The following is a 23,666-nucleotide window of genomic DNA, read 5'->3' on the forward strand; positions in this document are numbered from 1 at the left end:
AGCCTCTGATGTATCATTGATCAAATCAAAGTTCTCAATATAGTGTGGGAAAATAATCAAGCTATATGACAAATTGGCCCAGATTGCATCAAAGACCCAACTGAGTTACTGAACACTTCATAATCTAAGTGTATAAGCTGTAAAAACATTGGAACAACAGCATACCTCAGAAGAATCATCATTGGAAGCCATAAATGTTGCAATAGACTATGCATGCATTGGAGAAACTGCAGACAACCTCAGTGATAAGCCATTAAGCCTTGAAGAAGCCAAGACAAAGCCAGACTGGCATTATTGGAAGAAAGCAATAAATGAAGAATACAATCTATTGACTTCCCTAGGCATATAGCAGCTGAAAGAATTATCCAAAGACAGATTGCTTGTGGATTGCTTGTGGACTTACAGATTGAAAAGGGATGGTGATGGAAAAATCACTAGGTACAAGGCCAGACTTGTTGCAAAAGGATTTTCACAGGTATCCAGCATTGATTTCTTTGAGACATATGCATCTGTTGTCAGGCTGGACACATTCCACTTACTCATGGCAATTGCTGCTCAAAGAAACCTAATCATTCATGGAATGGATGTTGTTGGAGCTTACTTAAATGGTAAATTCAATGAATCCATTTATATGACACAGCCACCTGAATATTCAGATGGGAGTGAAAAAGTGGCACATCTCAAATTAATGTTGTATGGACTCAAGCAATCTGGCTGAGTTTGGAATGACAAATTAAATGCTATATTTTTGGGACTTGGATACATCAGATTGATCAGTGATCAATGTGTGTACATCAGACAAATGAGTTCTGATCCTATAATTGTAGCTGTACATGTTGACAACATGATATTGCTTGCTTTAGATGATGAAACTATGTCTAAAATGAAAGAAGAGCTTAAGAAGAAGCTAAATATCACAGACATAGGAGAGATTCAATATATATTAGGCATAAAGATAGACAGGAATTGGGATAAGAGCATTATCACTCTATCTCAGAAGGCATATATTCTCAAGGTACTTGAGTGAATGAGCATGAATGACTGCAAACCAGTTAAAATGCCTATGGACCTGAATGTATAGCTAGAGAAAATTCTGACAGAAGACCCATGAGGCATTGACACAGCCACCAGGCAATATTACCATACTGGTGTCAGATCATTAATGTATATGGCCAATGGATTCCAGCCCAACATTGCACATGCTGTCACCAAATTAAGCAAGTATGTGCAGAATCTGGCTGCTGAGCATGTTACAGCCTTGAAGCAAGTTTTCTGCTATCTAAAGAGAACTCTAGACTTCAGAATCGCATATGGAGAGACTATGGATGAGCTGATACCTTATTCAGACTCAGACTGGAGAGAAGACAGAACAGATAGAAGATCAACATCTGGTTATGTCTGTATCTATACAAGAGGAGCTGTTACTTAGAGTTCAAAGAAACAGCCCACTGTAGCCTTATCCACTATGGAAGCAGAATATATGGCCCTCACACACACAATCCAGGAAGTAATTTGGCTACAAGCACTCTTAATCAAATTAGGATTGCCACTGTATGAAGCAATAACTATTTTCATTGACAACTAATCAGCAATCAAATTTGCTGAGAACTCTATATTTCATGCTTGATCAAAGCATATAGACATATGGCACCACTTTGTTTATGAGTGCATAGCTTCAAATGAAGTCAAAGTTCAGCACTGCATATCAGAAGAGAACTTAGCAGATATATTCACTAAAGACCTACCAAGACCATTACATGGGTATCTATCTGCAAGTATTCTAGGAACTCAGAATTGAGGGGGAGTGTTGGGATAGCAATTTCAAGTGAGTATGAGAATGTACTTGAAGATACAACACCAGTCAGTGGCAGCTGACTTAGATTGTGATCCAGACTTATTTAGTATCTCATAGAAAGATCTCAAAGTAATATAAAATGTATTTAAGTAGAATGTCTCTCTCTTGAGAGGCTAATTCTAATCCTCTGTACATTACTCTGCTCTCTACTTACTGTTAGGCTCAAGCTGCACATGATAAACTAGCACATGATAAACTAATGTGGCTTCATGTTTGAGCCTTCTGTTAGAGTCCACTTTTATATACTATTATTGACTCCCTATGCTTCAAGGCTTTGTGTGACTAGCTCAAGAGTAGAATGAGATGGAATAAACTTTAGCTTGAAGCTGGGTTGCTCCAGCAAGAGTGAGCCTCTTAAATACTACACAAGTCCTGTGCTAAATATAATACTACTAATTGTGTGTTGCTGAGTTCTTTGTGCTTATTGTCCTTGAGCATCATTACCATATATAAAAGAATAGTTGTGCATCATCAAGCAACACTGTTGCATCAAAAGACAATGACTGACTTGGCTGTTTGTGATGACCTAAGCCTTGTCTCATGGTCTTAAGCACCTGTGTTTTAGTGCTCTGACTAAGCATAAATAGGAGTTAATTATGAAAGGAAATAGAAAAATCATAACATTACCCTCTCCTTAAGACCATCATCCTGATGGCTTAATTTAGAGAGAGTTTATAGTCATGTATGGCATTGTTAGCATTTATTTGTTTTTCATTGACCCATTGGTTGGATTCTGGGCCATATTCTTTTCAGCTGATAAGGTAGTCAACTGTTATTGTTGAACCACTCCCTTTTGCATGGATTTTGTGTAACTTATGATTTAGAACTTGATCAACTTCATAGTGCTCTTTGTCATCAATAAGATTGAGGAGCAGGAGAGATGGGTGTTTCTGGTTCAGGAAGGCCAGTGCAATGTAAGGGGTTAATAATGTCTCATTAAAGATATTGTGGACCTTCCAGGCAGTTGGGAGCTTAATTTTATAAGCACTGGCCTCAATCTTAATCAGGATTTGGAATAGGCTGGTATGCTTATCAGCCAGTTTTTGTTTTGGACAAGAGAGATAGAGGTTCATAGTGTTGAGCCATACTTTATCACTGGTAACATAATTATATGATGGCCAATGATGTTTGTCATATTGGTTTTTCATTGCTGATGTGGCTTTGTCTAGAGCCATTTTTGTCTCAGCATGAATCTTGGTCATGGTAGCAGTGAAGTCAGTGGAGGAGGGGATTGTTGTGCAGTGTCATTCAGTGTGCATAACATTTGGGTGTCATCTATAGTTGATGAAGAATGATGTTCTTCTCATCACAGTGAAGAGGATCTGAGCATGCACAAGATGAAAACAGATACAGCAGAGCATTATCCACTGTCCACACTTACACCAATACACACACAAAACTCTTAGTTTGTGGGAGGATTATAATGTGATAAAAGTAGCAATCAACAAATATAATTGTCTTCTTCAATGAGATCACAGTGTGTGAACAGTAATAGCATGCTTACAACAGTCCAAGACCTTTCTAAGTCTCAAAGGTTTTTGTTTTATCAAAACAAGAGGTGGCAACTGGTGTTGCTGGGCCTTAAGGCAAAGAGTACCACAGTTCAATACAATACATCAAAACACTCTCTCAAAACTCTCAAATAGTTCCAAGCACAGCTCAGATCAACTCAAATCCCTAACACACACATAATACACAACTCAAAGCTTTGCACTCTAAGCAAAAACCAATCACAAACATATCCACAAGTGACCCAAAAGCACAGATCTCTGTTCACAAGTTTCCAAACCAATCATAGACCCACAGGATTCAAACCTATATGATCCAGAGACACAAACACAATAAAATCCTGTCCAACAGACCAAAGAGTTTGAACCTCTGCCACCTGTAGTGCCATGCATCACAAATACCTCAAAAACTCAAGATGATGCCCTTCAGACACCACTCTCTTATTCTCAGGTTAGAGTGCAATCCAAAACCTCTTATCAAACTGGGCTTAAGTCCTTCATGAGCTTTGATGCCTTGCTTAGTTCTTACAGCTCTCTCAAGGATATTCAATAACAAGTTTATTCTCTCACCTGAAGTTACAAACACAAGCCCAGAGCTAGAGTGCAAGGCTTTCTGTACCCAATACACTGCAACTGTGGAGGTTGGAAACTTGCATCTCTACTCATACAATACCATATTTAAATACTCTACTAGGATACTTACTAATACAATCCTACTATGATATCTTTAAAGTGCAGGACTCTATGTCAGATCCTGTGGGTATTATTCATGTGCATATTGCAGTTGCCACACTTATTCTCTTCTGGATCAGGACTGCACAATGTTTCCTCACTAGCTGGCCTTGGCTAGCTGGCCTAGCCCAGTCTGCTCACTTTATTCTTATCTCAGTGGCACATCTCTGACAGTGGTAAACTGTTCTGGACCCCCAGAGTTATCTCCCATGTCTGAAGTCAGCCACAATAGTTATGTTCTCTTCTCCAGTGTCTTAACATTCTCTCCAGCTCATAAATTGCACTGCTTCTGGCCTGACATGCATTAATTAACTTACCCAATATGGTATGTGTCATACCATGGTGTGATGCAGAGTCTCTCACTATGTTAAGTGCACTAAGGCATGGTAAGTATGCATGCAAGTCTCTGAGCAGTACACATGCTATTCATCTCTGAGAGTAGTATTCCTCTATTTATTTCTTTGTTGCCATCATGTTATTTCTCTGTTCAGCACCCCATTATTCAGATACCTTTCTTTGGGTCTCAGTTTCCTGTTCTAAGACATGTTCCATCAGTGCATCATTGATCAATGTGATCAGAATTGCTGATCATATTTCAATCATAGTCTTTTTATTTTTAGTATGTCCTCTTGTAATAGTATTGGCACATTTAGGGCCAAGTGCTGGGACCTCACATGCAGCCTAATCCCTCTGGTATTAGTCTGTTACTAGGCCATGCACTCTGCTTATTGTTACTTCAGTTTAGTATTATGATAGCTAGGTTTCTGTGTGCTCTAGTCCTATATTCTGTTACATGCTTACTGGACTGGAATGCAGTTCATGTATTCACAATTTTTGCAATTTTACATGTCTGAACATGGAGAGGGCATGTCAACAGAGTGGACCCAATTGTTATGTTGGAAGGCTGTGAGGGCCAACCATTCCATCTAATCATCTTATTGATAATTAATGAAGAGATGAAGGTATTTTTCAATCTCCTGGTTTGCACATTCTGTTTGGCCATCAGTTTGAGGATGGTATGTGGTGGATGTGTTTTGTTTGATGTTTATTAGGCAGTAGAGGTCATCAAGAAATTTTGAGACAAACTGGGATCCCCTGTCTGAAATAACAACTTGAGACATGCTATATTTGGCATACACTTCATCACATAAGATCTTGGCTCACCCTTCAGAGGTTAATTTGGTGGAACAGGCTATCAGGATGATTGCCTTTGAGAAGTGATTGACTATGACCAGAATTGCATTATAGCTATTATAGTCTGGAAGACTGATGATCATATCAACAGAGATGTGAGTCTATAGTGTTGCTGGTACCTCATTGGAGTGTAGTGAGGCTGCTCATGTCTGCATGAATGTTTTCCCCCACTGACAAACCTTGCATGCTTTGACATACATGATGATATTATTGCTCATTTTGGGCTACTAGTATTCTCATAATACCAATTCCTTGGTTTTGGTGATACCAGGGTGTCTGGCAGTGGCATGATCATGACAAGTGGCAATAATCTTGCCACATAGTCTGTGGTCTCATGGGATGTAGATTCATCCATCATAATGGATTAGTCCTTTCTCTTTCATCATCCCTCATTTGTGATTGAGAGATGAGACTACCCATTGATCTCATTTATGACTATCCCTTGTTGTGCTTTTTATGTGCTCATGGATCTTCTCCTTGGTTGGCATTATCATGGCCCTGAAGTGTTCAGGCTGTAGCAGAGTGACTCTTTTGTTATCTGCTCCTCTCTGATCATGATCTGCCCTTCAGCTAAGAAGATCAGCCTTCTTGTTTGCTATCCCCATCTTGTGGTAAAGCATATACTAATAATGGCTGAGTTCAGTGACTTATTGGGCTTGTCGATGATTGAGTTTTTGGGATTGTTAGAAGTATCGGAGGTTTTGATAATCTGTCCAGATCTGAAAGACCTCTGCAGCTCCAATCAGATAATGCTGTCATTCTTCAAGGGCAATCATGATAGCAAGGAGTTCCTTGTCATAGATCTCATAGTTCTGTTTGGTAACCATGAGTGCCTTGGATGGGAATACAACAGGTTGCCACTTCTTGTCCTATTCTTGGAAGAGTACTGCTCTGATGGCTCCCTTGCTGGAGTCGGCTTCAACTCAGAATCTCTCTTCTTGAGTCGGGATGGTGAGGGTGATGTCCTCGGTGAGTTGTCACTTCAAGTTGTCAAAGGCTGCTTGCTGGAACAGCCCTCAAGTCCAAGGGGCATTACCCATCAGTTGTGTCATTGGTCAGACAATCTTGCTATAATTTCAGATGAAGCATCAGTAGAAATTTGTGAATGTGAGGAATGATTGTAATTCCTTTTTCTTGGTCATTTCCAGCCATTCTACCACTCCTGCAACTTTGATGGAATCCATACAGATGCTTCCTTTGCTAATAATAACCCTGAGATACTTGGTTTTGAGTACTTTGAATTTGCACTTCTCCACCTTGAGGAATAGCTTGTGTTTTCTTATCAGAGCTAGTGCTTGCCATACTATCTCTCAATGATTCTCTCTTGTTTTTGACATGATTAGGATATTGTCAAGATAGATGGTGACCTTCTCAGTGGTAATGAGATCTTTGAATATATTGTTCATCATCCACTGAAAGGTCACCAGAGAATTGGTGAGCCCAAAGAATATGACTGTCAGCTCAAACAACCCTCGATTTGTTCTGAATGCAGCCTTCCATTTATCTTCTTTCTTGATGCAGACATTGTTGTATCTCTACTGGACATCGAGTTTGATATAATATTTGGCCTCTTGAAGCTTGTCCATTAGTTCCAAGATCAATGAAAGGGGATAATGATTTTTGATTGGCATCTCATTAAATCATCAATAGTCCTGGACTAGCCAGAGTTTGCCATCTTTTTTCTTGATGAAGAAGAATGATGATGCCATAGGGGACTTCAATGGTTGAATCCACCCACTGGACAGATTCTCATCCAAAAACTTGTCAAGTTCTTTTTGTTCATTGTTGCTGAAAGGATAGATTTTGCAGTCCAGGTTGGCATTGGCATTCAGGATCAGCTCGATTGCATGATCCCATGGTTTTAGCCCTGGTAGCTCATTAAAACTCTCTTTCTCAAACAAGTCCTTGAAGTCACATGCCCATTCAGACACTATCTCTTCAAAGGTCCTTTCCTTCCTCTGTTCATTGGCCTTGGTGGCCAGATTATTGGCATGGTGAATAGAGTGAATGTGTAGCTCATGTTGGAGATCGACAGCAAGAATGGTTTTCCTCTCTTCCATCTCTTCATCTCACCAATCTTCTGGATCTTTATCAGGTAATTCAAATGGGATTTTCTGACAATGGCATCTGGTGAATGTGATCCACCTGGTTTTCCAGTTGATCAGTGGATTATGGCATATCAGCCAATCATGGCCAAGAAAGACTTCCTTGGTTCCAAGATCTATGACCATCAGGTCAATTCATTTGGAATGATCACCAATAGTGAGTCAGAGTTCTATGAATTCAGTGATCAAACCAGCTTGGTTTTTGGTTCTGTCAGCATTATATACTGGAATTGGGGCTGCAGTGGCCTGGGTGGGAAGCTTATGCCTGTTGACAAAAGCATGGTTGATAGAACTTCCTATGCACCCACTGTCAATCAGAGTGGTTACTGCATGAAGGGATCAAGACATAAGAGTCTCGATTTGGGCTTTAGCAAGTAAATCTCATCCTGTTGTCTTGGATCATCAAATAAATTTTCAGGGTCCATGGAGTTTATCAAGCCACTCCAAGGCTCAGCACCATTCAGCCATCCTTATCCCTTCCACTATTTCATTGATTACTTCTTCAGCTTGGATCCAGTGAACCCAGTTCTTGAGCATGGCTTTTGCTGCTGCTTTGTCCTTGGCTTCTTTGATGGCTCTCCAAGTCCATTCAGTGTCAAATGGCTTGAGCCAAGTGTTAGGGCCCTCTGCCCCTGTTCAGCCTGGAGGCATTTGAGTTTTCTGGTTTTTCTGTGGTTCTTGAGTGTGTGGTGTAATAATGGGTATATTCAAATGCACTTTATATATTGTTGTAACTACAGAGGGGTTATCAGTCCATCCAGCAGCTGTCAGGAGCACACTATAGTTCTGGGCTGACTCAGTGAAACTCTTCACTGATCAGCCTTCTCTTTTACCTCCTCAACCTTAGTTTCCTTTCCAAGGTCTTCTTCTTCCTTCTGCAATTCTGTGATTTGGGCTTGGATGTCTTTTCTGGTTCATTTCTTTTTAGGACAGTCCTTTGCCATATGGCCCTTCTGACCACAATTGAAACATTTGCCCTCCTTCTTCATTTGGTCTATATCTATTAGCTTTCCAGTTCTGGTATATGTTGTTCTGGTTCCCATCTTCTGTGTCCCATAGGCAGGGGCCATCAAGGGTCCCAATGATTTCTCAGCAGTTTGCTCTGACTTGTTTGGGATTGGCAGAGTTGGTTTTTTGGTGTAATCCTGGAGGGTCAATGACTCCACTTTCTGCCTTTGTCATTCCTTGTACATTTCAACGATTCATTCCTTCCATTCATTATATCTGACTGGCATTAATGCTTTAACACTGATTGCTGAAATCATTGTGATATATGAGGAAGGGATGCCTCTCTTGAGGGCCTTGACCATTTGTCCATTGTTTGTGGTATCATTTTGTATTTCAGCAAGCTTTGTGAGGTATTCTAGCTCATCAAAATAGTTTATAGCCACTTTGTCTCTCATCTTATATTCTTTGATCTTCTGCTTGTGCACTTCTTGCACTGCAGGGTCAATGAATTTGTCATTCAGCATTTGTTTGAATACTGGCCATGAGGGATATCGGTAATGCTTCCAAGTTGATGATTGGAAGCTCAGAGAGATCAGAATCCACTAGGTTTTTGCCTTCTCTTTGAGATAAGAGGTGGCAAATATGACTTTGTTTATATCAGAACCAAGATATCTGATATAGACCTCGAAATATTGTTTGCAATCGACCAGGAACCAATCAATATTATCAGAGACTCCCTTGAAGGGATGAGGTTTTTGAAGTAGATCAGGTTGGCACTGTAAGACAGTGGTATTTTCAGGCAGCAGGCCCATTGGGTTGAGCCATTCTGAGAATGGGGGTCAACTCCATTCTCTTGGAGGCCCAGGGAAAGAGTAAAGAGAGTTGTCATCAGCCACTGGACTCTTCTGTAGTGCTGTTTCTTTTCAGACAATAAAGCTGTCTTGAATAGTGAATTCTAGTCAAACAGCTTCTGGATCATCCTGTGCTAGCTCCTTCCCTTTTCCACTTCCTGTTGCTATATCTGATGGGGGTTGAGCCTCTAAGAGTCAGCTTTCTTTGCTGATCCATGGGTTTGGGGTTTTTTCATACTATTGCATCAGGAAAACTGGCTAGTGTCAGCTTTTAGCAAGCTGAGCTGCCATACTTTGAGTAGATAGGCTTGATATTTTGGCTCTACTGCAGATGGATGGTGCCATGTATATGGCTTGTTTCAGTGGAATAGGTGGGGAATTCAGCATTGGTTGTGGTTGGGCTATGGTTTGATAAGAGGGCATCAGCTTGAGAGGATCTTCTGGATGCCACCAGCTATATTCTTTCCAGGTGTACTTTGTCATGGCATACTGTAAAATACTTTGTTTTTCAGTGTCATTTGCATGTTTATACTTTAATCCTAGAGATGTTACCCACCAGTGGATGTCTCTCCATAAAAAAAGTATCTCCTGCTCATACAGTCCTTGGTACTCCTTTCTTCTTTCCTGTTCCATTTCTTCCTTTAATATTTCTTCATCAGTTTCTTTGGCAGCATATTTCATAAATTGCCTGAGCTCGAAGGGCCCCTCACTGTCCTCTTCATTGCCCTCATCTCTGCTGTCCTCTTCTTTAAGGAGGAAACTGACAGGCAGGTCATAGATAGATGGGATGACTGGCCTGAGAGTTGTCAGAGAGCTCATCATCAATCCTAATACTAGGCCCAGCCATATTTGGGTCAGATCCAGGGGCTGTGTGCCAGATGAGGGGATTTTGGAGCTGACTGTATCAAGTTCTGCTGCACACTCTTTCCTCCTCCAGTTCTCAGCTATAGAGACTGAAGTTTCATTAGAATCCAGGATCAAGAAACTGATGGATGACTCTACTTTCCAGGAATTGGTGGAGGGCTCTGTCAGAGACATGGGTGTTGTCAGGTACCTGGAGCCTATAGACTCCAAGGATAGAGTCAGCATCAGAGGAAATGGTATTAGTCCTGGCAGAGTATTGGAGAGAAGAGAGGCAATTACTGTCCCCCATGACTTGGCTTCTTCTGATGGCTTCATTTCTGATAACAGCACTGCCTGATCCTATCCATGGATCAGCTTCTAAATTGGGCTCCCTGAAGGGGGATCCCAAGAAGTCAGTTTGGAGGCCATAATGACTAAGAGAGGCCAACTCCAATCTGGCAGCCTCTTCTTGTCATTCTCATTGTTGTCTTTGATGATTGTATTCAGCTTCTTCATACTCTCACTGTGCTTCTGCCTGCACATATTTGATAAGCTCTTTCCAGACTCACTCAACCTCTGCTTGCCAGGCTCAATTCTGCTGCTGCTGCTGCTATACTGCATCATCATAGTTAAAGGGGACCTTAAGGTCTCAATCTGGAAAAACTCATCATATAATTCTATCTCAGGCAATCCTGCCCCTTGTGCTGGCTGTCCCTGCCTCTAGCTAGCTTCCAACATGGAGATGGTTCTGGGGATCCTCTGCTGCAGTGATGGTGAGCTCCACATTCACAAAATTCTGATAGATGGTTCTTCCATGGAGGTCATCAAGCTCTAGCCTGCTGAGGGATGGGCTTAGCTCAGGGGTAGCATAGAGGGAATTGTGGAGGGAGTTGGAGGTTGTCTGGGGTCTTAAAGCCACCTGAGGGGCATCAAGAGAGTCCCAAGCATGGTTTCCAATCCCTGAGATGTTTGAGGTGATGGAATAGCTGGGGATGAGGGCATCCAAAGAGACATCACCAGGGATCTCCTCAAGCTTCTGAGTGACATTCATTGTCTAAGGGTTTCAGAATCCTGCAAAAGCAGGGTCTTGGTCTCTGCTGGATCATCGATAGAGGTATCAAGGCTCTTCTTCCTCCTGAAGGCTTTCCAAAGGTGAGTTGCTATGCCTGGTTTCTGGTATGAGTTGGCCTTGCAGCTAGAAGGATGCTTGGATGGAGGCAGAAATGTCATGGAAAGGTAAGTCTGAAGTCATGTTAAAGAGGATCTGAGCATGCACAAGATGAAAACAGATACAGCAGAGCATTATCCACTGTCCACACTTACACCAATACACACACAAAACTCTTAGTTTGTGGGAGGATTATAATGTGATAAAAGTAGCAATCAACAAATATAATTGTCTTCTTCAATGAGATCACAGTGTGTGAACAGTAATAGCATGCTTACAACAGTCCAAGACCTTTCTAAGTCTCAAAGGTTTTTGTTTTATCAAAACAAGAGGTGGCAACTGGTGTTGCTGGGCCTTAAGGCAAAGAGTACCACAGTTCAATACAATACATCAAAACACTCTCTCAAAACTCTCAAATAGTTCCAAGCACAGCTCAGATCAACTCAAATCCCTAACACACACATAATACACAACTCAAAGCTTTGCACTCTAAGCAAAAACCAATCACAAACATATCCACAAGTGACCCAAAAGCACAGATCTCTGTTCACAAGTTTCCAAACCAATCATAGACCCACAGGATTCAAACCTATATGATCCAGAGACACAAACACAATAAAACCCCATCTGACAGACCAAAGAGTTTGAACCTCTGCCAATCTGTGGAAATAACACAAAAGCACACACTAATCAAGCCAAAAGGTTTGAACCTCTGCCACCTGTAGTGCTGCATGTCACAAATATCTCAAAAACTCAAGATGATGCCCCTCAGACACTGCTCTCTTATTCTCAGGTTAGAGTGCAATCCAAAACCTCTTATCAAACTGGGCTTAAGTCCTTCATGAGCTTTGATGCCTTGCTTAGTTCTCACAGCTCTCTCAAGGATATTCAATAATAAGTTTATTCTCTCACCTGAAGTTACAAACACAAGCCCAGAGCTAGAGTGCAAGGCTTTCTGTGCCCAATACACCACAACTGTGGAGGTCGGAAACTTGTTTCTCCAGTCATATAATATCATATTTAAATACTCTACTATAGTACTTACTAATACAATCCTACTATAGTATCCTCAAAGTATGGGACTCTGTGCCAGATCCTGTGGGTATTATTCATGCATATATCACAGTCACCATGCTTATTCTCTTCCAGGTGATGACTGTGCCCACTGTTTCTTCACTAGCTGATATCAGCTAGCTGACCTCACCAGGTCTGCTCACTTTCTTATTTCCCTGGTGACATCTCTGACAGTGGTAAACTGTTCCAGACCCCCAGAGTTATTTCTTATGCCAGGAGCCAGCCACAATGGCTATGTTCTGCTTCCCTATGTCCAACCAGTCATTCTATCTGACTCACCAAAGATGCCATTTCTTGGTATGATGCAGAGTCCCTCGCTGGGTTATGCATGCTAAAGCACCATATGTATGTGCACAAGGCTCAGGGCAGTATCCATGCTATTCATTCCTGGAGTAATATTTCTCTACTTGTTAGCTTGTTGTCATCAGACTATTTCTTTGTTCAGTACCTATTTACTCAGATACCTTTCTTTGAGTCTCAGTTCTCTGTTCTAAAGCATGTCCCATCAGTGCATCAATAGCTGTGTATCTTTAATCAATGTGATCAGACTTGCTGATCATATTTTGATTGTAGTCTTTTTATTTTTAGCATGCCCTCTCATAATAGTATTGGTGCATTTAGGGCCAAGTGCTGGAACCTCACATGCAGCCTAATCCCTCTGGTATTAGTCTGTTACTAGGCCATACACTCTGCTTATTGTTACTTCAGTTTATCATTATGATAGCTAGGTTTCTGTGTGCTTTAGTCCTATTTTCTGTTACATGCTTACTGGCCTGGAAAGCAGTCTATGTATTTGCAATTTTCGCAATTTTACATGTCTGAACATAGAGAGGGCATATCAATGTTCCAGAGGATAGTATGGATCTGTTGAAATACTTGATAATGTCTGACTATCCAAGTGGTTACTGATTGTCATCTGTAGCAAAGGATGATGATGGCTAGAAGCCCTAGTAGCATTCCAACAACAGAAGCTATCAGTTCAAAGAAGTTGTGGTTAAGATCAGTGGTGGTGGCTGGAGGCATTCAGTTTCTCAGCACAATTGGGCTTAAGAAAGGGAAGATGATAGCTTCGAGCTAATTGTTAGGCTCAAGCCACATGTGATCAACTAGCACATGATAAACTAATGTGGCTTTGCATTCGAGCCTTCCATTAGAGTCCACTTTTATATACTATTGTTGACTCTCTGTGCTTCAAGACTTTGTGTGACTAGCTCAAGAGTAGAATGAGATGGAATAAACTCTAGCTTGAAGCTGGGTTGCTCCAGCAAGAGTGAGCCTCTTAAATACTACACAAGTCCTGTGCTAAATATAATACTACTAATTGTGTATTGCTGGATCCTTGTTAGGCCCAGATGTCACATGGACAGATACACGTGATAAACAGGTGTTCCTTTGCACTTCAAGGAATCACCCGAGTCCACTTGTTTGTATATCCGTGGGTGTGACACAAGGTCAGACATTGACTCGAGGTAGAATGGTGTGTATAAACTTTAGCTCGAAGCTGGGGTTATCCAGCGAGAGCTGTAGTGCTTAAATACTGTATGGATGTTTTTAATAATATCGCTACCTATTGTGCATGTCTGTGTCTATGATGCCCATTGTCCTTGAGCATCATTACTGTACATAAAAGGGACTTTTGTATGTCGTTATCCTTGGCTGTCAAGATGTTCCGACAGGGGAGTTGTTGTGCTGACAAAGCTCTCTCACCATCTTGTGCCCTATGACTAAGCATAAATAGGGGTAAAGATAATGAAAAAAAGGTGAAAAAGGGGAAAATCATAACATTACCCCCCTCTTAAGACCATCATCCTGATGGCTCAGTTAAGGGATAATTCATAGTCATGTATGGCATCGTCTGCATTCACATATTTCTCATTTATCCATTGGTTTGACTCTGGCCCATAACCCTTCCAACTGACGAGATAGTCGACTGTTGTGGTCATGCCACCACCACGGGCTTTGACCTTTCAGAGTTTATAGTTTAATACTTGATTGATTTCATAATGTTCTTCATTGTCGATCAAGTCCGAGGGTGGTGGTGGTGGCTGTTCTTGATTAGGGAAGGCCGGAAAGACATATGGGGTTAGAAGGGATTCGTTGAATATGTCGTGGACCTTCTATGAAGGCGGTAGCCATAGTTTATAGGCGGCTTCTCCGACTTTTGCCAGTATGAGGAAGGGACCTGTGTGTTTGTCAGCAAGTTTTCGTTTTGGCCGGAGAAGATGGAGGTTAGTTGTGTCAAGCCAGACTTTGTTGTTAACTCGGTATACGTGTGTGGGGCAGCAGTGTTTGTCATAATGCTTTTTCATGGTCAATGCTGCCTTTTCGAGTGTGTTTTTTGTTTCAACATGGATTTTCTCCATAGTCGTGGTGAAGTTTGTTGATGTGGGGGTCATCGTTTTGTGATGAGTTGCTTGGGCGATGTGCAGATGTCTTCCATAGTTAATGAAGAAGGGTGTCTGCCCTGTGGCAGAATGTATCCTATTATTGTGTTGAAAGGCGGTGAGCGCCAGCCATTCAACCCAGTCATCCTGTCGGTAGTTGATAAATAGTCGAAGGTATTTTTCAACTTCTTGGTTTGCATGCTCAGTCTGGCCATCAGTTTGTGGGTGATAAGCAGTTGATGCGTTTCATGTGATGTGCAGTAATTTGTATAGGTCGTCAAGAAACTTTGAAACAAATTGTGGTCTGCGATCAGAGATGACCACCTGGGGCATCCCATACTTGGCATATACTTCGTCCTGCAGAATCTTGGCCCACCCTTCTGAGGTTAATTCCATCAAGCATGCGATCAGAATGATCGCTTTAGAGAATCAGTCTACTATGACAAGAATAGCGTCATAGTCATTGCAGTCCAGTAGTCTGGTGATCATATCCACAGAAATGTGGGTCCATGGTTGTGATAGTATTTCATTTGGGTGTAGTGGGGCTGCTTGAGGCTGTGTAGATGCTTTCTCTCTCTGGCATGTTTCGCAGGCTTTGACGTATGATGTGATGTCATTGCTGAGTTTAGGCCACCAGTAGTTTCATAGGATGAGTTCTTTTGTCTTGGCGATGCCAGAGTATCCTGCTATGGCATGATCATGGCATGTCACAATGATTTCCCCATGTAGACTGTGAACTCATGGGATGTAGATCCTTCCATCATATTGGATCATTCCTTCCTTCTTTGTCATTCCTCATTCATGATTGAGCAAAGTGGCGATCCTCTGATCCCATTGATGTACATCCCAGGTCGCACTTTTGATTCGCTCGTGAATTTCTTCCTCTGTCGGCATTATCAATGCCTGAAAATGTTCAGGGCACAAAATTATAACCCCTGCATTATCATTTCCCCCTTGATCGTGATCTGCATGACAAGAGAGGAGGTTGGCCTTTTTGTTGGCAACCCTGGCTTTATGATGAAGGGTGTATTGATATTGGGCGAGTTTGGTAACCCATCGGACTTGGCGATGATTCAGCTTCTGTGGTTGCTGGAAGTATCTGAGGTTTTGGTGATCCATCCAGATTTCGAAGATGTCGACAGCCCCAATCAAATAGTGTCGCTATTCTTCTAAGGTGAGCATTATGGCGAGTAACTCCTTGTCATAGATTTCATAGTTTCTTTCTGTCACGGTTAGTGCTTTGGAGAGGAAAGCGACTGGATGCTATTTCCCGTTCTGTTCCTGGGACAACATGGCACCTATGGCCCCATTGCTTGAATCAGCCTCTACTCAGAATTTCCCTTCCTGGGATGGTATGGCAAGGACTACATCCTCTGCTAATCGCTGTTTTAAGTCTTCAAAGGCAAGTTGTTGAGGGTTTCCCCATCCCCATGGGGCATTGCCGGTGAGCTGCGTCATGGGGTGAATGATTTTGCTATAGTCGCAGATGAACCATCTGTAGAAATTGGTGAAGCCAAGGAAGGATTGCAGCTCCTTCTTTTTGGTTGGCGTCAGCCAGTCCATAACTCCCACCACCTTTGTTGGGTCCATCCGAATGCTCTCTTCACTGATGATTACCCCAAGATATTCAGTTTCTAGTACCTCAAACTCACACTTCTCCGCTTTGAGAAATAATTTGTGCTTCCTCATGAGAGAGAGTACCTGTTGGACCAGGTCACGATGTTCCTCTCTTGTCTTAAACATGATGAGAATGTCATCCAGGTAAATGGTAACCTTCCCAGTGGCGATGAGGTTTTTAAAGATGTTGTTCATCATCCACTGGAAGGTGGCCAGGGAATTGGTTAAACCAAAGAACATTACTGTTGGTTCGAACAGTCCTCGGTTGGTCCTGAATGCTGCCTTCCATTCATCTCCTTCTCTGATTCGAACATTGTTGTACCCCCAACGGACGTCGAGCTTAGTGTAATATTTGGCCTCTCGAAGCTTGTCCATCAACTCCGAGATCAAAGACAATGGATATCAGTTCTTGATGGTCATCTCATTTAGTTTGCGGTAGTCCTGGATGGGTCAGAGTTTGCTGTCTTTCTTTTTTATGAAGAAGAAGGGGGAAGCTATGGGGGATTTTGACAGTCGGATTCTTCCAGAGGACAGGTTCTCTTCGAGGAACTTGTCGAGTTCCTGCTGCTCCTGGTTGCCAAGGGGGTAGGTTTTACAGTCCAGGTTTGCATTGGCATTGGGGATCAGCTCAATTGCATGATCCCAAGGCCTTGGGTACAGGAGTTCATTGAAACTCTCTTTCTTGAAGAGGTCTCAATAGTCATGTGCCCACTCTGGTACCATCTCCTTGAACGTTCTCTCCTCCCTTCCTTTGTTGGTCTTGGCTGCCAGATTGTTAGCATGATGTATTGCCCAAATGTGGATCTCCTTCTGCAAGTCGACCACTAGGATGGTTTCACCATCCTCCATTTCCTCATCCCACCTGTCTTCCGGGTCTTCGTCGGGTAATTCATATGGAATTTTCCAACATCAGCATCGTGCAAATATAAGTCGTCCGGTCTTCCAATTAATGAGTGGATTATGCCAGATGAGCCAGTCATGCCCTAGGAATAGTTCTTTGGTTCTGAGATCCATTACAGCCAGATTGATCCTCTCAGAGTGGTCTCCGATGGTTAGTCGGAGTTCGACAAACTCCGTGATCGATCCAGCTTGATTCTTTGTTCTGTCGGCATTGTACACTGGTATGGGCATGGCGGTGGATCTGGTGGGGAGTTGGTGCTGGCGAACAAAGGTTCAATTGATGGAGCTGCCGGTACACCCACTGTCAATCAGGGCGGTGACCGAGTGTACTGCCCGGTTGGTTAGAGTTTTGATCTGAGCTTTGGTCATCAGGTCCCTGCCAGGGGTTTTAGCTCGTCTGACAAACTTCTGTGGATCTTTTAGCTTGTCCAACCATTCTAGGGCTTGGCTCCATTCAGCATTTTGTAATTCATTCACAGCTTTGGTGGTGACTTCCCCTGTCCTGGTCCGATGTATCCATCCACACAGGACGGTCTTTGCCATGTTTTTGTCTACTGTTTCTTTGATGGCCCTCCATGTCCATTCGGTTTCGAATAGTTTGAGCTAGGTTTTGGGGCTCTCTGCCCCTGTTCGGCCCATAGGCTTTTGAGTTTTTCCTTGTGACTCATTAGGGTGTGCATTGATCATCTGTGGTATATTCGAATGCATGTTTACTGGCATAACTACAGAGGTATCATAAGTTTGTACAACGGTTGGGGCCTGCACACCATAAAGTCCTTTGGCCGATCCAGTGAAGTCGCTCACTGGTCGGCCCCATCTTTTACCTCCTCGACCTTTGTCTCCTTTCCTAGTTCCTCATCTTCTTTCTGCAACTTGGCGATTTGTGCTCAGATATCTTCACGGGTTCGTTTCTTCTTCGGGCAGTCCTTAGCCATGTGACCCTTCAACCCGCAGTTGAAACATTTGCCTTTTTTCTTCATCCGATCGATGTCCATCAGCTTCCTGGTGCCAGTGTATGTTGTTCCGGTCCCAGTCTTCTGGCTGCTATAGGTCGATGCTGTAGGAGTCCCTGATGATTTTCTGGCAGTTTGCTCTGACTTGTTTGGGGTTGGTGGTGTTGGTTTCTTGCCATAGTCCTGCAAGGTCAAAGCTTCTGCTTTCTGCCTTTGTCGCTCCTTGTACATCTCAATGATCCTCTCCTTCCATTCATCGTATCTGACTGGCATCAGTATTTTGATGCCCATCACAGAGATCATTGTGAGATATGAGGAAGGGACTCCTCGCTTGAGAGCCTCGACCATTCGACCATTCGCCCATTGTTGGTGACATCCTCCCGTATTCCTGCCAGCTTGGCAAGCCTTTCCAGCTCGTCGAAGTAGTCCATTGCTGCTTTGTCTCCCATCTTGTACTCCTTGATCTTTTGTTTATGTACTTCCTGCACTGCCAGATCAATGAATTTATCATTTAACATGCGCTTGAAGACCAGCCATGAGGGGTAATGATAGTGTTCCCTTGTGGTCGATCAAAAGTTAGAGGAGATCAAGATCCACCACATTTTAGCCTTCTCTTCGAGGTAGGAGATGGCAAACGTGACTTTGTTCATATTGGTTCCCAGATATCTGATGTAGACTTCGAAGTACTGTTTGCAGTCTACTAGGAATCGGTCTATGTCATCGGAGGCCTCCTTGAAGGGTCGAGGCTTTTGAAGGAGATCCGGATAGCACTGGAGGACGTTGGCATTGTTTGGGAGGGCACCCATCAAAAGGTGGCTGGTTCCATTCCACCGAAGGTCCTGGAAATGAGTGTAGGGAATAGTCGTTGGTGACTGGGCTTCCTTTTGGTTCTTCGATGCATACAATGACCCCATCCCGAACTGTGAATCCCAGACGGATGACCTCAGGGTTGTCTTGTACAGGTTTCTTCCTCTTTCCGCTTGGCCCTGCTTGATCCGGCGGAGGCTGCCCTCCCAGCAATTGGCTCCCTTTTCGTACTCAGGGATTATAGTATTCCACCCTTGGCTGTGCTCAGGCACAAGCAAGGCGAGCAGCTGTAGTACAGGAGGACTGATCTGAGTTTGAAATCATGCTTCAGGCCAAAGAGATGTAGTGCGTGGCTCTTTGTTGCATGACAGGGGGGGTCCTCGGCATTGGTTGGAGTGTAGGGGCAGCTAGGTATGCCGCAGGCTGGGCAATGGGATATTCAGGGTGTCAGCTGGTATACTGCCAAGTGGCATAATCTGTTGCCATCCACCTTAGGACTTCTGTTCATTTATCAGTTTCTGAACGTAAATATAATTGTCCAATTTGCGATGCTAGCCAGGTAGCATCGCGCCATAAGAAATTTACTCCCTGCTGATAATACCCCTGGTATTCTCACTCCCTTTCTTCCCTCACCAGTTTGCGTACTTCTTCTTCATCCGTTTCTTCTTGCGAATCATATGGCGGGCCTTGGAGTGGATCACTTTCCTCAGTTTCCTCTTTGTCCTCATCCTTGTCTTCCTCGATGAGGAGAGAACTGACGGGTGGGTCGTAGAAACTCCCTGCAGCCTCTTGCAGTATTGTCGCTTCACTCCCTTGGCTGGGTGCTCAGTCCAGCGACTGGGGGTCCCTCATAGATGGAGGGAGGTTGGATCCCGATGCTGGGTCGACACCTATTTCCTCCTGTCGCTCGCTCCATCTCCACTCACTTGCGATAGAGGTGGACGTTGTTTCTGTAGTCGTTGTGAATAAGCTGCCCAACAACCTGACTTTCAAGGAATCCCCTGAGAGCTCAGGCAGGGATGTGAGCATTCTCAGAGACTTGTAGCCCGTAATGTCTGAGAACAGACTCGTTGCTTCCGAATGCTGAGTCAGCACTGGGGGTGTGAGAGGAGGGGGGATACTTGGGGGTTGGGGGTCTCGGGTGTCATCTGGTTCAGGTGCCATCTGCCCAATGCTTGGGGAATCCGCTGCTTGGAGTACTGGGCTCTCTGAAGAGGAGGGTTGGGGTGCGGTTACCTTGTACGGATGCGAGGACACTGGTGATCTCAGGGCATAGCCCATACCAGTTGCCTTTGTTGATTGCTGCGACCCGGGCCCTTTCAATCTCCTGCTGCTCATTCTGGTGCTGCTCATCATACTGCATGGCCTCCCTCCTTTGCCGCTCTTCTGACTCATGACGTACTGGCTGTGGCTCATCCCACCTCCTTTGCTCCTCCTGTCGAACAGCATCATCGTAGTTGAAAGGGATGGTGAAGTCCCAAGTCGGGAAGTACCAGTGAACTGTTTCTTCCCATACTCGTCGTCACTGTTCTTCGTCACTTGGAGGGGGTCCCCCCACCCTCGAGCTGTTTCAGATGGCAGGACGGAGGCTGTGAGACTGGCGGCTAGGAGTTCGGGGGCTGGGTCAGCGAGCCATCTGAGGGGCATCAAGAGAGTCCCTGGCATGGTCAGCAATCCCAGGGGCTCAGGGGGTGGAATCAGGGGAGGGCAATTGTCAGAAGAAGTCCTCTGGGAGGTCTTCATCCTCATGGTTGGGGGGCAGTCCTGGTATGAATATACTGTGCCCTCCTGGGATACTATTGTCTGTGTTTCTGAGTCAGGGGGAACGTTGTCCTTCCACTTCTTCCTCACCATTCCCCTGATGCGTGCTGCTAGGCCCGGCTTCTGGGGGCTGGTAGATCGTTCATCAGGATTCTGGGATGTCATGTAGAGAGAGGTCAGGGGTTACATTCCATAAGATTTTACGGATACATAAAAATTCATTATAGTGTCTAAGAGCCCACGTGGTGATAGAATGGCATCTCTGGCACAGCTGGATGATCACCAAGAGTCCTATCAGTGTTCTGATGATAGAGGAGAGGAGTTTGAAGAACTCGTAGTCAAAGTTCAGATCGGTAGAGGTTGTGAGGGGCATTCAGTCTCTCAGCACAATTGGGCCTGAGAGAGGAAAGCTAGCAGCTTCGAGCTAATTGTTAGGCCCAGACATCACGTGGACAGATACACATGATAAACAGGTGTTCCTTTGCACTTTGAGGAATCACCTGAGTCCACTTGTTTGTATATCCATGGGTGTGACACAAGGTCAGATGTTGACTCAAGGTAGAATGGTGTGTATAAACTTTAGCTCGAAGCTGGGGTTATCCAGCGAGAGCTGTAGTGCTTAAATACTGTATGGATGTTTCTAATAATATCGCTACCTATTGTGCATGTCTGTGTCCATGGTGCCTGTTGTCCTTGAGCATCGTTACTGTACATAAAAGGGACTTTTGTATGTCATTATCCTTGGCTGTCAAGATGTCCCAATGGGGGAGTTGTTGTGCTGACAAAGCTCTCTCACCATCTTGTGCCCTATGACTAAGCATAAATAGGGGTAAAGATAATGAAAAAAGGGTGAAAAAGGGGAAAATTGTAACAGTCCTTTGTGCTCATTGTCCTTGAGCATTATTACCACACATAAAAGAATGGTTGTGCATTGTCAAGCAACACTGTTGTGTCAAAAGACAATGACTGACTCAGCTGTTTGTGATGATCTAAGCCTTGTCTCATGGTCTTAAGTGCCTGTGTTTTAGCACTCTGACTAAGCATAAATAGAAATTAATCATGAAAGAAAATGGAAAAATTGTAACACTTACAACACACTGCAATGTCATAAATGTATGTAGAGGTTCAAATCAATGCAAAGAAACTGAAGAGATAGCATGAGAAGAGTGATTGAAGGATATGATACTGCTGGAGAGAGCATCATAGAGACTATAAAGACATCTCAAGATTCAGAGTGTTATCCATCTGTCTGAAAGTTGAGGTGGAAAGTGACAATGTTAGTTAAATTCCGATAGCCAGCCCAAAGCTTCAATTATGCTTGATATTGAACATCCATCATTATCTGGACTACAAGTTCTTATAGATCCATTCTGATACATATAATATTTATCAACTAGAATATATTCTCTTTCACAATAATAGACTCATCATTCCACTTTCTCTTGGAGCTCCTACTCAAAATATTTTGCCATTGTCCATCTGATTGAGTAATTCCTATTCAGTCTTTTGACTTTTCTGACAGTGTCTGGATCCTTGGGCAAGTGAAAAGTGACTGAAGATCCACTGTTCTTTCCAATAAATCTCTATGGTCAATCATAAGCATGATAGCAGATCATCTCCATATGTTTACATAGTACTCTGAATGTTCTGTCTCACAACCTGATGTTAGAGACAATCAACAGAAGGCATCCATATCACAATTCTGAGTGCCATGACAGAGGAAATTCTGACATACATACTTCATCACTCATAAAACAATCCTCTCACAATCCCTCTTCACTTCTCTCCTATGTTTCCAGGAGAGAAAAACTTTATCCTTTTAATGTGGAGACTATTTTTGTCTCTCCTCTCAGCTGAATCCTCTCATTGGCAATCATTGGATGTCATAGCTCCCTCTCTAATCTGGGAATATTTTGCCAAAGTCTCTTCAGCTTGCTCACCCCCAATCTGATCACTGCATGGAATTCTTCTATATAATTGTGACCACATTGCAGTCATTAAAAACCTCAAGTCAACAGTCATCAGTCAGTCTATTGAAGTCAATGAGGTTAATCAAGGATCTGTTCACTTGCTCCTACTGTGCCATCTGGAAGTACATGGCTGATTCTCATCCTGGCTCAGTGGCATCACTGCACCGAACCTCAGGCACTGTTAATTGGAGAGATCCCATCATCTAGTGATATCCTCAACTTTCTCCATCAATCAGGATGTTGCTTGATGAGTTTTGACTTTTATGAGATAGGTCTCTGAAAGAATTTTTTGTTGTATTTGTTTGGAATACAAACACTCAAGTCCCTATCATACTGCACCAAGTTTGACATGTAGTTATACAGGATGATGACTTTACCATCCTCAATATTACTCAGACTATGTGCATTGTCTCTTCAGCACAATACACACACTGTGCTATTTGCTATCAGCTGGCTTATATTATGCCACTCCTATCCTTGATATCATCAAGTCAAGGCCTGTGGATAGTATGTTGGATAGCATCAGGATCAGGCCTGTTGAGGTGAATATTTGATGGACAAGACCAAAATGCATCCATCTGCACTTAATGCTTCTCTCTGCATTAAGCTTGACATCATGGAACTCAGTTCCAAGTTTCAAGTTGCTTTGGAATAGAGAGTCTTAATCAGAGATTTTCTGGACAGTATTAGGCCACTGGAGTCAAATGAATACACTTTTGAGCTGTGATTGATCCTTCTCCTTTCTTTGCATATTTTTGCTACACCTTGCTTCAAATTTTATAAAATTACAATTTCTGACTGTATATGAGCTTTGTTGATGGAGCATGTCTTCCATAGTTGTCTTTGATGATTTCAGAGAGCCAAAGTTCCCTTTGTTCTCACTTACATGATGAAACAGAGAGTGTATTCTATGTAAGTGACACAGCAACTGTATCTGATATATGACAACCATGCCAAGAAAAGACAGACAAACTGATCAGGATAAAATACTCAGTA

The sequence above is a fragment of the Guyanagaster necrorhizus genome (assembly GCF_019112545.1).
Source record: "Guyanagaster necrorhizus MCA 3950 unplaced genomic scaffold BT62scaffold_28, whole genome shotgun sequence".
Classification (NCBI taxonomy): Eukaryota; Fungi; Basidiomycota; class Agaricomycetes; order Agaricales; family Physalacriaceae; genus Guyanagaster; species Guyanagaster necrorhizus.